This window comes from Haemaphysalis longicornis, unplaced genomic scaffold (assembly GCF_048455015.1).
Source record: "Haemaphysalis longicornis isolate Haplotype H1 unplaced genomic scaffold, Haemaphysalis longicornis Haplotype H1 scaffold_7, whole genome shotgun sequence".
In the NCBI taxonomy this organism is placed as follows: domain Eukaryota; kingdom Metazoa; phylum Arthropoda; class Arachnida; order Ixodida; family Ixodidae; genus Haemaphysalis; species Haemaphysalis longicornis.
This window is the reverse complement of record NW_027526422.1, coordinates 195,980,544-195,997,539: the sequence shown is the minus strand read 5'-3', so window position 1 is coordinate 195,997,539 and position 16,996 is coordinate 195,980,544.

The following is a 16,996-nucleotide window of genomic DNA, read 5'->3' as shown; positions in this document are numbered from 1 at the left end:
GAATGTTCGTTAGGTCGCAAACATACGTTTCCCACGCAATATGTTCAAGCAGAGTCGCGCCAAGGCTTTTTACGGGCGAGACAATTTCATCGCTTGTACAGGCAAAAGCAAGATATGAATGAAGTCCCCTCTATTTTGTTTGTTAATCGAAAAAGAATGGTCTTAGGTTTCTTTGGAATGATTATCTGTAAAGACACAGAGCTCTATCGATGTAAAGTATGCAACACCGCGTTTGGTTTATTGATCATTTTCGTTATAGTGCATGCATGAAGGGAAGAACGAGCTGCATCCTCCGCGTATATAATTAAATTACCGTTGTGGTCCATGACTACACTATCTCTATCTTTATGTCAACAAATAGGGGTTATAGAAAAGCTTCCTTGAGGGACTGTGAATAATAACTACGTGTTGGTGTTGATATCGAAAAGGGCCATGCAGGCAAAACAAAAGTTTGGTTCATTCGAAAGATCGCCTCGGTAAAATCATACTGATACCAGTTTTAACGAAAACGTCGCCCAAATAAGCCATATAATTAGGAAAAAACGAAATGTAATTGCGACTCATTAGCTCAATCTCCGCAACAGAAGCTGTGATTTAAACTTCCCAGTTGTGCGATTGGCTGGGGCCGGAAAAGAATACGCAAACTAGGCAGGTCTTATAAGTTTGCCGGACGAACTATTTGCGATTTAATGTAATGCACATTCATTTTACATCAGTAATAGTGGTGGGGAAAACAATTGAAGCGACGAAAATACACGTACACATAGACTTGCCGATACGCACCGCTATCACTTCTGGGCGCAGTATGCTTGTTTTAGCTGCCCAGCAGTACGCTGCATTGGAGTTGTCTTACACGACAATGGCCGACTAGCGTAAGCGACTTTGTGTTGCGTTACCCTGTTTGTCGAGCGTACCTCGCGTTTTACGAAACTATTACTTTGTACCATAACAAAAACAAGCCAGATGCAAATACGGTTAAACCAAAGCAACGGCGGACGACGGTACGCTATTGTCTATAGCAGCGCCATCTTGGAGGACTGACGCTGACCAAGCTTGCATAGCCTAATGACCCACGGGAAGTTCGTTTGAGTACCCGCCCTCATTACTTCAAGGCAGACGTCACGAAAACACACGATTTGGCGAGAGAATAAAAAAATTTATACTAAATTGAATAATTTCTCAGTGAAGAAGAAGAAGAAAACTTTATTTTCGCAAGGATCCCCTAGTCCGGAGCTCCCGGGATAGCCGACAGGACCTTCTCTGCGCGTTCAATGAGTGTTCTTTGCACTTCCGCGCTAGAGTCGGCCAGCCTTCTTTCCCATGAAGTGGGGGTAGGATTGGGTATGGGGGGAAGGTTAGGGTTCTGGGTACATGTCCAGAGAGTGTGATAGATGCTAGGGTAGTCCCCGCAGTTAGGACACTTGGGGGTACCCAGTGATCGTTGGAATCGGTGTGTTAGTGTACAGTAGGTAGCATGCTTGTCTGAATTTGCCTTAGTACAGCGGATTCCCGAAGAGTGAGTGCTTTGTGTGGTGTTTGGTACTTTTTTCTGTTTTGACGGCCTGTCCGTAGCAGATCTCTGGTGTCAACTGGTTCTTGAGGTCCTAGTTGCGCCCTACGTTCACTTGAATGTGAAAGTGCATGCTCAGGCGCCCGGTGGTTTAACGCTCGGCCGAGTGCGTGTGCGCTCTCATTTCCTGGCATGCCTTCGTGCCCAGGTACCCAGATTACCTTGTAGCACTTTTGACTTGAAGCGAGGACCTTGTTCAGTATGTGAGCGGTATTTCTGTGCCTTCGGTTGCAGAGAAGTTGTCGGCATGCAGATTGAGAGTCGGTGTAGATGTACATTGTACCGGTGTCTGGCACAGAACGGCAAGAGCGCTCTATAGCACGCGCGATTGCCCTTGTTTCCACATCGACGGTTGCATTGAGGTCAAGTTCTGTGACTGCTGTGATGAGGGTTTGACTTCCGTCTACGACAACGGTGACACCCGTCCCATCTAGGAGGCTGGCGTCAGTGTACTAGAGTTCGGGTTGTGGCTCGGTCTTGTTGATCTGCTACCGGATGGCCTTAACACGAAGGGTTCGTCATTCCCTGTTCCTCTCCGGATGCATATTGCGGGGTAGAGGAGCAGTGCCGATTTTCCCCCGTATGTAAGGCTCCAGTTGTCCGTACGTGCTTCCCTCATATTGGCTGGTGTCGTATCCTAGGTTTTGAAGGATCCTTATGCCCTGTGCCGTGCTTCGCAGTCTTTGTAGCTGATTGATTTTGTGCGCGTTAAGCAGTTGCCCCAAAGAATCTGTTGTGCCGGTGTCTTCCAGTGCCTTTATTGAGGTATACGTGGGCACCCTGAGGGCGGTTTTATGGGCCTTTCTTAAAATCACCTCTATGCTTTTGAGTTCAGATTTGTTGAGATTTTGGTATGGCAAATGATAAAGTATCCTGGAAGTGATGAGAGCTGCGTTAAGGCGAAGGACATCAGCTTCCTGATGACCCCGGTGCCTGTTCGTAATTCATCGGAGCATGTGTATCATCTGATTTACCTGGTCTAAGAGTTTCCGGACTGTATGGTTGGCTTTTCCGTTGCATTGTAGTGTAAATCCGAGTACTTTAATGTGCGAACGCTGGGGTACGGCTCTGCCTTGCAGCTTCACCTTCAGTTGGACTTGTTGTTTGCTGTTGTGTTTAGTTACTACGAGAAGCTCTGATTTTTCAGCAGAACAGGTGAGGCCACTGCTAGTGGCGTAGCTCTCCACCTCTTCGGCCGATTGTTGAAGGGATTCTTCGACTTGTGCTGGTGAGCCTTCTGTTGTCTTGTCCATATGGTGATATCGGCATATATTGCATGCTTGATATCACCGATGTGGTTACGTTGCGCTGGTAGGTTCTTCATCGCGATATTAAAAAGGAGGGGCAATAGTATGGAACCCTGATGTGTGCCACGGTTGGAGGCTTCCTTTGAACGGGACTCGATTGGTCCCAACGTGAGTGTTATCATCAGGTCACGCAGAAATCTCCGCACATAGTTGTAAATGTTTGAGCCGCAGTTTGTTTCTTGCAAGTTGGCCAGTATTAGGTCATGCGAGACATTATCAAATGCCTTCGAGAGGTCTAAGGCTAGGACCGCTCGGATTTGTGCAGTGCTGGGGTCGTCTAATGTATCTTCCTTGAGTTGGAGAAAGCAGTTCTGTGCCAAGATCCTCTCTCTGTAGCCACATAGAGTAGGGCATCGTTTTATACAGGACAAGCGCTGGGGGCACTATAAAATACGGAATCTTTTGAATAAAGCAAAATTGTAATTTGTCTTTATGGTCCTTATAGTTACGAGCAAATGAGTTCAAGAAAGGTAATTTCGAAACCGTAGCATTCTATCTTACAAAATAATGTTTCTTGCTGTATGCAATCCAAGGCTTTCGAAAAATCTATATAAATTGCACGCGTGCAGTCTTCCTTTTTGAACGACTCCACTCTAGGTATTTTTGTGTAAGGTACAGGTTTCGGTGGATAAAACTTTCAGACAACCGTACCAGCAATAAGATAACCGTTTGTGTTTTTAAACAAATTAGGCGTCCGATCACAGCGGAAATTATAAATAAATATCGGAAGAAAGGACTGATCATTTTAGGCCCAATACAAGAAAAACGTATGTGTGCGAGCCGTTTCAATATCACTGACACCTTTGCGACCTGCAAACGTCTAGGACAGACGATAGATAAAATATCTGGTTTATAATATATTCAAGAACAGTTGCCATTGTATCATTAAAAGAGCCATGAAGAGGAAATGCAACTTCATTTAATTTGAAAGAGCTTGGATTCAGTATCTCACTCAGCTCTATTACAGCCACAAAAATATGTTTTTTTTAAGAAAAAAACACCAGATGTATTTGAAAACTTTCAAATTTTCCGCCACAGTGAAGTGTTATGAGCAAAAATGACGTCATACGGGCCAACAATAAAACATCAAGTGATGCGGTCAAATGGAACTAGAGGCCCCATTACAGACGTCCAGTCATGTGTCGTCGCGACAGGTCAGTTAGGCCGCCGCCAATCGCACAAACAAGGTTCCGTGACGTCATAGAAAAGTTGTGGGAAATTGGCTAGGGGGTCGCGACTGCTTCACACGTTTTCTATAATATCGCCGTGATTTGTCAGAAGATTGCGATGAGATTGGTATCATTGTTATCGGGACTAAGCAGTCTTTCTAATAAACCCAACATGTATTTTGTCTTCATGGCTCCTTTAACAAAGTGGACGGGCTGTTTTTGGAAGTCATCAGTGTCTCTACTTCGTTTTTTTTCATACTCTAAAGCAATTGGGAAAACTTACGGTGTGTGAAGGGCATCCACAGCCCACTCTTGCCTGTCTTTTTGCCCGTATTGTTTAAACGTTACGGGGAACGAGCTTTTATCAGCTTAGGCAAAACTCAATAAATGCGGTTACAGTTTGCGGTTATGCAGCAATTGGCCATTTGCAGTGATATATGCAATGGAAGATATTTTGTGGAAGTGCGAAAAATTGCCCAAACATGACTACCGACACACGTAAAGGAGGGCGTGCTTATCAACCTCATTGCCATCAGAACAAGTTGTACATAACCATGGCTTTACACACTCACCACCACAAGCGCCACTCTTCAAGACAGCTCACAATGCTGGTACGATATGCTAGTTTGAATCCCAGGCGAGAACTCGCGACAATGAACGACTGCCAGGTTTTATGTAAAGTTTTGATTTACAGCTCGAAATTGTCCTGCAGGCTCCTTTCAACAAAAAAAGAGCTTTATTAGACTGCAATTGTTTCAGCGTTCTCCAGAACCTGAAGAAGATATGGTGCTTCCAAAGGGATGGAAGAGACTTGCCGCAATCTGGTCACCACCGTCTGCCTCCCACTGTAAGAGGAAAGCCTTAGGTGCCGCAGTCTTGAAAAATTGCAATTGTTGCTGTTCGTTAAAACAATTCCGCCTCTTTATGATGAAAGAAAGAGCACATGTGATCCGGAGCAGCACCTCGATTATTTATCTATTGTGATCTCCAACCTTTTTTTCTCTTCGTTTTTTAATAAAACTCAAAACAAATACAATATGTGGATATCCGGTGCAGGGCGCTCAAAAAGAGCATTTTAAAATCTACTGTACAATTGTTATATTTACCCCTAGAAAGATAGCACTAAAATTTTTCGTATGTCCACAAAAGAAACGTTTGTACTAAAGGATACTATGTCCACACTAGCATTGCTTACACTAAAACCACACACCTCTCCGTTAACCCCTCAAACGTTCACACTCAAAAGTCCGGGCGGCTGACGCAAGCTTAAAGGAGCACTGGCACCAATTTTCGGCGTTAATATTATTGCACAGTTCGCTTCCTTCACTCAACAGAATACCCTGGCTGAAATATGAGCGGCCTGCGACGCGAACAACATAGTTGAAATGGATCTCATTTATCGCGCCGACGGAGCAGTGCGCGGAGCGGCACTCAGGAAATGGACATCAGCGTGACATCACTCCAGGAGAGGAAAAAGAAGTGACGTGCCAGCACTCGTCAAAAACTCATGACATCACTTCACACGCGCGGCCCCGCGAGCGGCGAGCGGGCGCAACACCCTCTCAAGCGGGCGACGGTGACGTCCGCACAAAGCGGTGAGGTCAAACCGGGACTCTGTCATATGCGCCGTTCGGGATAAAAGCGCGGGAATTTGAAACAAACGATTTTCAGGCCGTTCAATGTAATTAGCTATCGCGCGCTGAAGTATTTGAAGTGCTGTTTCAGGTTCGCCAGACCATTAAGCATCGATAAAAGCAATAAAAGTGTAATATGAAATTTTCGTGTCAGTGCTCCTTTAAAGGAGGTGTAGCCGTCCTAGGAGCCACTCTGAGCAGCGCACATGGTACACAACCATGCACACTGTTCCCTAAAAAGCAACTTTATTGACAGGGGAGATTCCGCATGACGTTCAGTCATTCGGCAGTACCGCCAACTTAGCAGCCCAAAGAAGGAACAGATTATAGAGTATATGGCACGGAACTATTTCTTAAATCGGAAGTAATGGAATAACGTATAGGTGTATTTTATATCTTCCTTTAGTGTCCGTTGCAGTTTGTCCCGAAAGATATTTGCATCCTTACATATCCCAGAAGAATCGGCCGTAGTTGCAAGTTTAAAACACAACCGATAATTGGGTGACTACGGTGCAGAGTACCAACTAGTTTTCCCCACACATCCAAAATTTTCATAAGATGTGGTGGTGAACAATCGTCTGCCGTGTGCAAGATTAATAAAAAGTCTTCACCGCAGCCTGAATGGACAAGGGTCTGATACATCACAAAACGGCGACATCTATACCATGCAGGTATGGTTAACAATACATTGGTCAGGTGAACTAATAATAGACCTAAAATCGCATACACTAGCTCAAGGTGTGAGTATTGGCTGCACCAAAGTTTCCATGTGCTAACTTTTATCATAATAATAGACCTAAAATTGCATACACTAGCTCAAGGTGTGAGTATTGTCCGCACCAAAGCTTGCATGTGCCTAACGTTTATCATAATAATAGACCTAAAATTGCATACAGTAACTCAAGGCGTGAGTACTGTCAGCACCAAAGTTTGCACGTCCGTAACTTTTTATCAGAATAATAGACTAAAAATCGCATACACTAGCTCAAGGCGTGAGTATTGTCCGCCCCAAAGTTTGGATGTGCGTAACATTTTATCAGAATAATATAAAATCGCTTACACTAGCTCAAGGCGTGAGTTAAAGTACAGTTTTGAATACCGCTACAGAAGACACATTGCCAGCGTCGCCCTATTTCTTGCAAAGCCTAGTCCTTTGCGGAGCGCGAAGAGTCAGAGCTAGGCGTCAGCTTCTGTATTTAGCAATCTTTCAAGCAAAGGGAACAGCTAGCTGTTAATAACCGACAACTGCAAAAATACAAGACTGTCGGCTTCGGCAGAAGGCAATACAATTCCCGGTAATCATATGTAAGGTTAAACATTTTTTGCAACCTTGCATAACGCTCTAAGTATTGTACCACACCACTTTACGTTGTCATAGCATGGAAATATGCCGACATGCACTATGGGCTGCAAAAATTGTATGTTCATTTTCAAATAACCCATTGTGTGTATATACGCGTGCTGGGTTTATGCCAAGCTTCTAACCGGTATCAAGGTTGTGGGGTTTATCGCATGAGTAAAAGTAGGTAGTTACTTCTCCCTGTAATAGCAAAACCGGTGACGAGAGAGACTAAACAGTCTTTGTCTTCTCGTTTCGCCCAGCTAGCAAGCTACCTCCTACCCCGCGGCTGCGCGCTGTACCGCGCCAGCCGCGGCGGGCCGTGGCTCGACGGAATAAAGGATGCAACAAGTGTTTTGGCTCAGTGACATTTATTACTGAATAATAAACATACAAAGAGCATGCAGGCTAGATGGTTGACGGCGAGGATCTAGTTCCTCGCCCGGGCAATTTAAGGGAATCGAGAGGTTCGACTCACCGCGACAACATTCATCTCCGGGGCGCCTCAGCACGCTCGCGTTTGCCTCGCTGGGACGCCGATGGCAGCCATGGTCGCCCTCCTTTTTTCCCGATCCTCGAAGGAAGGAAGTGACCAGGCGCGACCTGCCGCCTCGCTTCGCGAGCAACAAACCTCCACCGCTTGCATCCCGCGCGGCCCCAAGACACTCCTTCGGCGAGCAGGTAGATCCCCCTCACCGACGTCTCGCCAAACAAGTTCTCGCGAGGAGAAAGCAGTGCGGCGAAGCCGAACGAAAGGGAACGCGCTAAGGTCGCGTTCCCACATGCCTCCAACTTTAAACCTTTCCGTACGGTGGCAAGAACACAGCGCGGGGACATGTAGACGCAATGTTCGTAACACTAAACATATCATGAAGGTTCGCCCGAGTAGTAGCTGTCCTCGCACTCGCCGTCATCAAACAGGCATCGCCAGAAGCATGCACATGACGCCCGTACAGCCGCTGCTCTCAGCCCGGACGCGCCGAAGACGTATCAACAAGTCCAGGAGCCTCCCGATCGCAAATTACGGCCCAGGCACCACAGTGACGCCATGCGATGCAGCACAGGACGGCACTGCCCGCACCAACACGCCCTCCATCATGGAGGGAGACAGCAGCTGTAGGGAGCTCCCACGGAGCCGCAGGGAGGCCGCCTCCAAGTAGCTGCCACGCCAGGACAGCTGCCAGTGGTCCCAAGCTTTCGAGCGCTCGAAGACCCGGAGAAGCAGGTGGCAGCACAAACTCGCGTAGCAAGCAAGCCCGGGTGACTCAACACGCTTTGCGTAACACATCAAGCATTCCCTCAAGCCCTGAACTCAGGCAAGGAAGAAATGCTATTCCTCAGCATCGGCTGAGTGGCACGACGCTAAACAATTGCCGCTGTCAAAAGACGGTTTCCGACAGCGCACAAAAAACTGACTTTCTTGAGGCGAAGGAGATCTTCCCCCGCTACGTGCAGAACCACTTAAAACAAGAATTACGCCGATGTGCACCCCGCCATTCAGTGGAGAAGAGGGGCTGTTTCCGGTCTGTTGGCTCCCGAGCTACGTCCCTCTCGGTCGTGCCCTCTCCCACGCGGTGCCGGATTCCAAAAGCCTTCGGGCAACACACATCTTTGGCAACGACCGGCTACCCAAAGGCTTGCTCCACTGCCCCATTTGCACAACCGTGAAGAATACATCGGCTTTGTCGTCGGCCCTACCCGCTCGCTGCTACACCAACAGCTTAATGAGCGGTGGCGCCGAACGCGTCTTGCTATGTCGAAACGCCCGGTGCCGAGCTGCAATACCAGACAGCCCTTGCGGCACCCATGGCCCCTGGCCACACGGCTCCCAGAGCCCCCACTCACGGAGTCGATAAAAGAGACAGCAGAGAAAAAGAAAATCGGGCCATACAACGAGGCTTCTTTACTCGATCACTTCGGGCTTGCAATTACAGAACGGGCCTTATGCCCTAACACGTCAACGGTGCGGGACTTCAGAATTTCAGTGCCTCAGCTTGACGCGGCAGAAACGTCTCGCCTAAACGGCGCACTGAGAAAACTCGGCCCTCACGTGTTCTAGCACGATGTAGCAACGTTCACTCCGCTCTCAAGAAAGTACGCCTGCCTCCACTAGCGATCTGATTCACGCCAGCAGTAACACTTGTCAGGTTCGGACAAAGAAAGTTTCTCACACCGAACAAAGACATGTTCCATGTTCCGAGAGCCAGCCCACGTTGATGCGCCAGATGTGGGGTTTATCGCAGGGGTAAAAGTAGGTAGTTACTTCTCCCTGTAATAGCAAAACCGGTGACGAGACAGACTAAACAGTCTTTGTCTTGTCGTTTCGCCCAGCTAGCAAGCTCTCTCCCACCCCGCGGCTGCGCGCTGTACCGCGCCAGCCGCGGTGGGCCGTGGCTCGACAGAATAAAGGAAGCGACAAGCGTTTCCGCTCAGTGATATTTATTACTGGATAATATACTTACAAAGAGCATGCAGGCTAGCAGGTTGACGGCGAGGATCTAGTTTTTCTCCCGGGCAATTTAAGGAAATCGAGAGGTTCGATTCACCGCGACAACAGTCATCTCCGAGGCGCCTCAGCGCGCTCGCGTTTGCCTCACTGGGACGCCGATGGCAGCCATTATCGCCCTCCTTTTGGCCCAATACTCGAAGGAAGGAGGCGCGTCCTGCCGCCTCGCTTCCCGAGCTCCAACTCCCACCACTTGCATCACGCGCGGCCCCAAGGCACTCCTTCGGCGAGCCGGTAGATCCCCCCTCGCCGACGTCTCGCCAAGCAAGTTCTCGCGAGAAGAAAGCAGTGCGGCGAAGCCGAACGAAAGGGAGCGCCCTAAGGTCGTGTTCCCACGACGTTTATTCAGCAAAACGGGTCACGTTTACGGTAATTATACACTAACACTATGTTTGCTGAGACCTGGAGAGATATTTTGATACATTTTCTACGGCCGTGTCTATCAAGCTTTCAAGTGTATCAAGCTATCTCAAGTATATAAAGTATATCAGCCTTTCAACACAGTTCTCATGTCACAACCCGATCGCAAATCCCACCATAAATTTTGCTGGGAAATCAGGTGGGCATGGTGATCAATACTGGAAACTTACCTGGGCAACGTTTTTAAAACTGGGAGTAGGTGGGAATAATGGCGGTAGGTTAGGTGGGCACCTCGGCTATCCTGGGCATAACTGGTGGCCTTACTGGTCAACGTGACCCACCACAACCATGCTGGCGTTAATAGTGTTGACTGATCGTCTGAGATGGGGACGCCCTTTTTTCTCCTTGGCAGTGCCCACCGTCGTTTGCCGTTAAAATGCGCTAACAGTGAAGGGTGCCATGAGCGTTCGAAAAAAGCGGTATAGACATCGACAGCGCCCATGCAATTTGTTGTGAGCAGAGCTTGTTTATATTCACACGTAAAGTATTTGGAAGCTTAGCCAGTGATATACCTTCAGGCCTAGAAACGAAGCTTCCCTTGAGTGGGCCGGCCTGCGTGCGCACACGTGTGCATAACGCGAACTTATCTGATATATTAACTACAAGATGATATGCCGGGCTCTGCATATATATGAAATGATGCAACACTACGAAGCCAGCGAGAGAACCACAACCGTGGTTCCTGGCCGTTGTCGCCTGTAGCCCCCGTCACGCCACGAAATAGCTCGCGGAACACGTACTGTTTGCTTACAGAACAGGCTCTCAACTCTTTCTGGATGTAAGTGGCACCTGACGTTACCGTTCACCGACAGCTTAGGCGTCCATGCCAATGCTAGAGTTTTATTTATTTTTAACGCGTTTTGAACGGCGCGCGTCACTGGACTCAGTTGGCCGCCGGCAGGGGGGCAGCGCGACACAAGACGACGGCGGCGACGTTTCGGCGGCTCGCTCGGCTCCCACCGCCATGGCTGCCTGCAGTGGTTCTACGATTCGGTAAATGCTCAGCGGCGTGAAATTTCTGCTTACGTGATCACTATGGATTTATCTACCGTACGAACAAGTACGGCTGGGCAGTTAAGGCAAGTGAAACGTCGTTTACTAGTCCTGTGTATTTAACGGAGCACTGTTGTTGAGCCGGTGCCGGCCCTTAGGACTGACGTTCTGTGTGTGCAACGTATCGCTCGCGTTGGTGTGCGATATCTATCATATCGGCGTTACTCAGATTTGGCATTTGACAAGCGACCTTTTCCGTCTTGTCACGTATGTAAGCAGCACTTGCTCCAAAGTTTGCGCCTTGGGTTGTGCGAAGTAGAATCATGTGTCATTAGTCAAACTGACCGCACCGAAAACGCTACCGCCTTGTTCTTCGCTATGAGCCACGCAAAAAATACCACTTCCCTCCAGCCTCCAGGTTATAAAAATAATGCGTAGCTGTGTAATCGGTTGAGTACTTTCTTTAGGGGAATTGTGCACTAACAAAAAAAAGTAAAACGCGGGGTGTGCCTTGAATTCAGTCTAGAGCAGGGTATCGGAGTATATTTAGGGCCCCCTAGCACGCTCCGCACTATGAATTTTTCAGTATTAATGTGTTCAATTATGAGCATGAATAGTGTTGTGCGTCCGTCAGCCGCCTCGGGAATATGCATTTACACGCATTTTTATGCGACCACGTTGAAACATTGCGCGTATCGTGCCTCGTCTAGACGTTGGCGTGCTACGGACGGATAAGCGGCGTTGTTGTAACCAGGTGGCCGCTGCCTTGCGCGTGCTGTAAAGGTCGAAACTTTTTGTAAGTGGCAATAAAATGTGCGTTCAGACTCTCCATGTCGAAAGGGGTTTGCCTTCTGGTTCTCCCATGCCCATCCAAAGTATCATATTCCCCGCGAGGCACTCCTTTCATTTCATTACTAATTGTGAAAAGTTGCCTTGCAGAAGCGCAAGTGCTTCAAAAGAGCATGCCTGTTTTATGTGCGCTGGCTTTTTCGGTAGTGATCCGCGGCTATTGCAGTTCTTCTGATAGATACAAAAAAAACAGTAGTGTCGATATTTCAGTGCATTTTACGAAACCAGGGTGGTTTAAATTGGGAGGATCCCTCAAATTCGCGCATCCTGTAGTCTAGGTGCAGATTCAGTGCGTGGAACCCCCAAACTAAAAAAGGGGTTCTAAGTTCTTTTTCATGTCAATAAATTAGTAGCTGCTAAATGTCTTGTGCATTCCATCTGGGAACGTTTTACGTTCAGACAAACTTTCCTGATATGTAAAGCCCAAGTTTTGCACCCCTGTTTACAACACTTGTGTAAACAGACCACATTCCCGCATGCCTCTACACATCTTTCGAGTGGCGTAGCTTCTGAATACGCAGAGCGTGTATATTTCAAAATAAATGTTTGCCTTATCATTTTATTTTTTCTGCTATCATTACGGTAAATGTTACTGTTCTTACCAATAATTCTCAGAGAAAAATTAGAAGGATCATTTGAAATATTGATTGCTGATATTCATGCCCCGTGGTTTTTGTCGGTTACGGCATGTTTACGCTCAGCGTAATGTTGTATGGGAGTGAGTTTCATTATCTACCCTACATTGGGCAAGGCAGCCTGGTGATCTCTGTGATTCTGCATTTTGGGTGCACCGGGTTCGAGAAAAAATGACTGCGTCTGGCATGTTGGTTGATAATAATCTGCATTTTGCAGGCCATTGGCTGCTTGCAGGCAGAGAAGTTGCTTTGTAGATAAAGAACGGGCACGACGTACTCCCAGTCCATGGACGAAACTTCTCGTGGGACGTCGAGTTTCTTGGGGCCTAGTAAAAAAATGGGGACCACATTGCTTTTCTGCAGTTCTGAATTGTCTTGCTTTATGTGCCTTGTTCAATTTCAGTAAGGTTAATTTGCCTATTTGAGTTTAAGGATTGTTTTAAAAAGCATTTGAGCCTTAGCAGTGTTACTACTTCGCTTATAAGGTTTTGACACAGATAAGGTTGACCGATCAGATGGCTAATTTCCAAACTTGCACCATCTTTGCACGCATCTAGATAAGTTATCACTGCTTTCATCATATTGCAGCCTAGAACTGTTTCAGTTTGTAATTAAACGTAACGAGGCTTGGTGTTGGCTTTCGGCTAGCGTGATGGTGTCTGCTTAGTTACTTCGGGGTTTGTTCTTATGTTTTGGCACATCTTAAAGCTTTTTAAGCCTGCAGCACTGGTTGAGCAAAATAGTGAGTTTTCTTACGCTGTGAACAGTTTTGTTCCACCTAGAACATGCACATAATTTAACCGCATTTCGAAGCAGAAATATAAGATGTTACAAGTGTCATAAAAAAAGGATGGAGGTAGTCTTGCAATAGTTGGCTTCATCCAAAAAACGAGGAGGAGAGCCTTCACGATACCACAGCCCGAATTGGGAGGCTAAGAGGGGTTGACGTACCTAAGTAGCTTGTAATTAACATGGAGCTATAACTGCAAATTAGTTTTATGCATGACTAGGATGGCATGCACTTAATGATGGCTTAACGAAGTTACCTTTAAACTTTTTCTTTATGTGAGTGACCGCAAGCCTTTGAACTATAGAGAACAAGTTGCCAGTGGGTTATTCAGGATTACGTGTTGCAGGTTTCAGGTTTCACAATTGAGCTGATGGGAACTGAGGGGCTCTTGGCCATGGCACGTTTTCCTATTTTTTCAAAACAAGACTTCTTTGGGCTTCAAAATCACCCACGGCAACCTAAATTACTAATGTGAATGTGTGCCCCCCTCTGATTGAATGGTTAGTCTAGCAGCAGACATCACACCTGGAAGTGCGGTGAAGCATGGTGATGGTGATGAACAGTAGAAAAGGAAAAAAAAACATCAGATGGCCCACCATATTTTCTTTTCTCTACCGGGTTCTCTTTATTAATGATCTCCACGTGTGCTCTGCTGGTTCGTTATGTCACTGTGACGTGGGAATCTAAACAAACATGCGTATACTCATCTCAGTGCTTAGAAAGCTTTTGCTGCTTTCCAGCTCTGCACTTTTTCCTCCCCACTTGTTTGGCAGTTCCAGTTAATTTGTACATGTGGACATAAAAAAAAGCTTGCGAAGAATCAGACAAACAGATTTGACGCTGACCACGCTGCAAGCAAATGGTTACCAATGAGGGAGTAGAGGAAAATAACCTTTGCCGGCTGCAGGCTAGTCTCGAGAATGTGCACCTGCTTCCAGGGCTTTCTGGTAAAACAAATTGGTGGCAGATGAGCGGTGACAGTAGAATATGCTACTAAGCATCCACTGCACTTCTGTCCTGGTAATTAGTGCCTTCTGGTGCACAATGCAACAATTATTGACCATAATAGCATTGCTTGGAGCAGCCAGCTAACCACATGGCTGACCGTTTTTCTTAGGAACCTACGTGGACTTTCAATGCATTGCATTGGGCCTTTATGTTTGCATTTGAACTGTTTCAGTATATTGAGCCTGATCCTCATTTGTATCTGCTTTTAGCAGTTGCAGTGCCGGTGCGACCACCACCAGGTTCGTTTGCTGGACGAAAGGTGCTGCTGGAGCTGTGGTGGCCCCTCTTCCCTTCCTCCCTGAGCCAGTTTTGAAAATGTTTGCAGCTGTAGATGGGCAGGTAAGCAGAATTTTTTCCCTTGTCGTTGCTGTACACTAAAGAATCATAAGGAGCCAAAAAACCAGAATTCAGCCTACAATTTAAATCTCGGCAGCACTTTTCTTTTAACTTACAACTTCAGCTGGATGCATACACAGCACTCAAGAGCAAAGTTCTATAAACAGTTATTTCTTAGAAAATTTTGGTTCTTAAAGTCCAAGTGCACTTTAATTTTTGGCCATGTAAGAATGCTGTCTAATAGTCGACATAAAAAGAACGGTAGCGTCAGCAACTGGTTTAAAACCTGATTGCACACAGCACAGACTGTCCAATAAATTGGGGTTTTGGGAACCGACACTGAGAACGGCAGCCGCTCCCGACAGCCCGCAGATACGTGCCGGAAGTGGCTTGTTTCGCACTTTTCTTTCTATGGAAGAACATACTTTGTCGTGGCTAATTATGTCCAGTGAAAAAGCAGTGAAAAACGTGTATAGTAAGAAGTGTAACATGTTCCTACCACACAAGTCGCGGTAGACAATGTGGCCTGTGTACTAGCCTTGGCGCTTCGAGTTTACAAATAGTGGCCTGATTGCAGCAGCTATTTGTAAGAGATGAATGACCTGGTTTCAATCGTGTACGCATAAAAATAACCCACAATAAGCAGTGATACAGCACTGCAGAGTTTTACCGTCGCACATTCCAATAACTTTCCTGCAATAAGCTATTCTATTAACGCTGTTTTCTCATTTGGATGTGCTCGGTTATGGCTTACTTCAAAAGCACTAAACAAAAATTTTGGGTAGATTAGAATTTATTTTAAGAAGCAGATTTGGTTGTTGCGGATGCGGCTTGCTACATGATTGTGTACGCGCAGGCCTGGCCAGAACTGGGAGCGCTGAAGACCAGCGGCTCAGGTGGGCAGTCGTGTTTGATCAGCCATTTCGTACTCGTGGTGATGATGGCACTGATGATGATGATGGTGCTGGTACAAAACTTCCCCCCTGGTGTGCAGTGTGATAAATAGAAATGAAAGCACGTTGTGGTGAACCTGCCAGTAGATACTCATAGACACTGGAATGCTGGACTACGGACTGGCTTTCATGCAGCATGTTTCGCCCATGCGTCCTGTTTGAACAGTACAAATGTTGTAGCTGGCTGTAATGTGTGGCGCTAATGCGTTTAAAATACCCAAAAAATGCCGAGTGCTCGTGAGCGTGTGCCTCAAGTAACTGCCAACTGACCCCTGCATGCACAGTGCCTTTCGCAAAAAATAAGAGGCAAAATGTTGGAGGAGTGCCTCGGGTTGCCTAGCGACCAGCAATGCCACAGTTGCTAAACACCTGCTTCATGGAACCTCGACGCAAATTGAGGAAAGCATGCGTCGTGCATGTAAGCGCGCCACTGCGCCCCAGCTGTTGTCACGTGGCACATGCAGTGCTCGTCAAAAAGACCATGACGATATCTTTGCATATGATGACTACTACTACCACAGTGCAAAGCATCGACGGAACATGTCAACAGACGATTTCAAACTTGTACAAACGGGTGCGGCTGGGTTATTCAGTGTTCGCGTAGAAAGAAATCCTGCAGCTTCACCATGGCTCAATCCTTGCTTGACTTAGTGCAGTGAAAGAAGCCAAATGTCGGTGAAACATTAACATTAATCAACCTTATTAGCATCCCAGACACCAGACCACACAGCCAAATGGTTGAGAGTAAAGGAGTTCAAAAAGTTCTTTAGCAAACGATTGTCCCTCTGTGCCCTTCGAGCTGCATTAATTGATTGTATGGTGTATTCGCTGATGCTACAAAGGCGATGAGGCACGCTGTAGAGGAGGGCTCCTGATTAATTTTGACCACCTGGGGATTTTTAATGTGTGCCGAAATCTTGAACATGCAGGCACTTATGTTTTTGACCTCCAATTAAAAAAGTGGCCACCGCACACATTGGCCTTCATTGCAAAGTTGGTTGGCACGCATACGTTGTACATTCTTTCATCAGTGAGTGGTCATTCTTCTTTTGGGGTCTAACGACGACACCAAGCAAAAAAAATTGCTTTCAATCCACGCTTTAAGGGTGGTTGGAAAGCAAAGCTGTAAACGACACCCACAACAATTGCCCATGCCGTCACTTGAATTCACAAACACGGCAGTGCAAAGAGTGAAACCGCATATTCTGCCAGCCGTTATCTTGAATTCACAGGGGCGGCGTCCCGATTGCAGCAGTGTTGGCCACGGCCGGGCTAGAGCGCCGGACGCCGCCGTTGTATCCCAGCCGTGTGTCAGCAGAAAGAAAACGGTGACGAGCGTCTTTCTAAGGGTGAGACAGCAGAACCTCGTCATCCTGATGAGCTAGCTAGGGGCTACACCACCGCACGACACAATCGCAGACACCGAAGCAATTCGGCATGTGAGCTTAGTGGTTCCCATTTAAACCGATAAATAGTTAGCTTAGTAA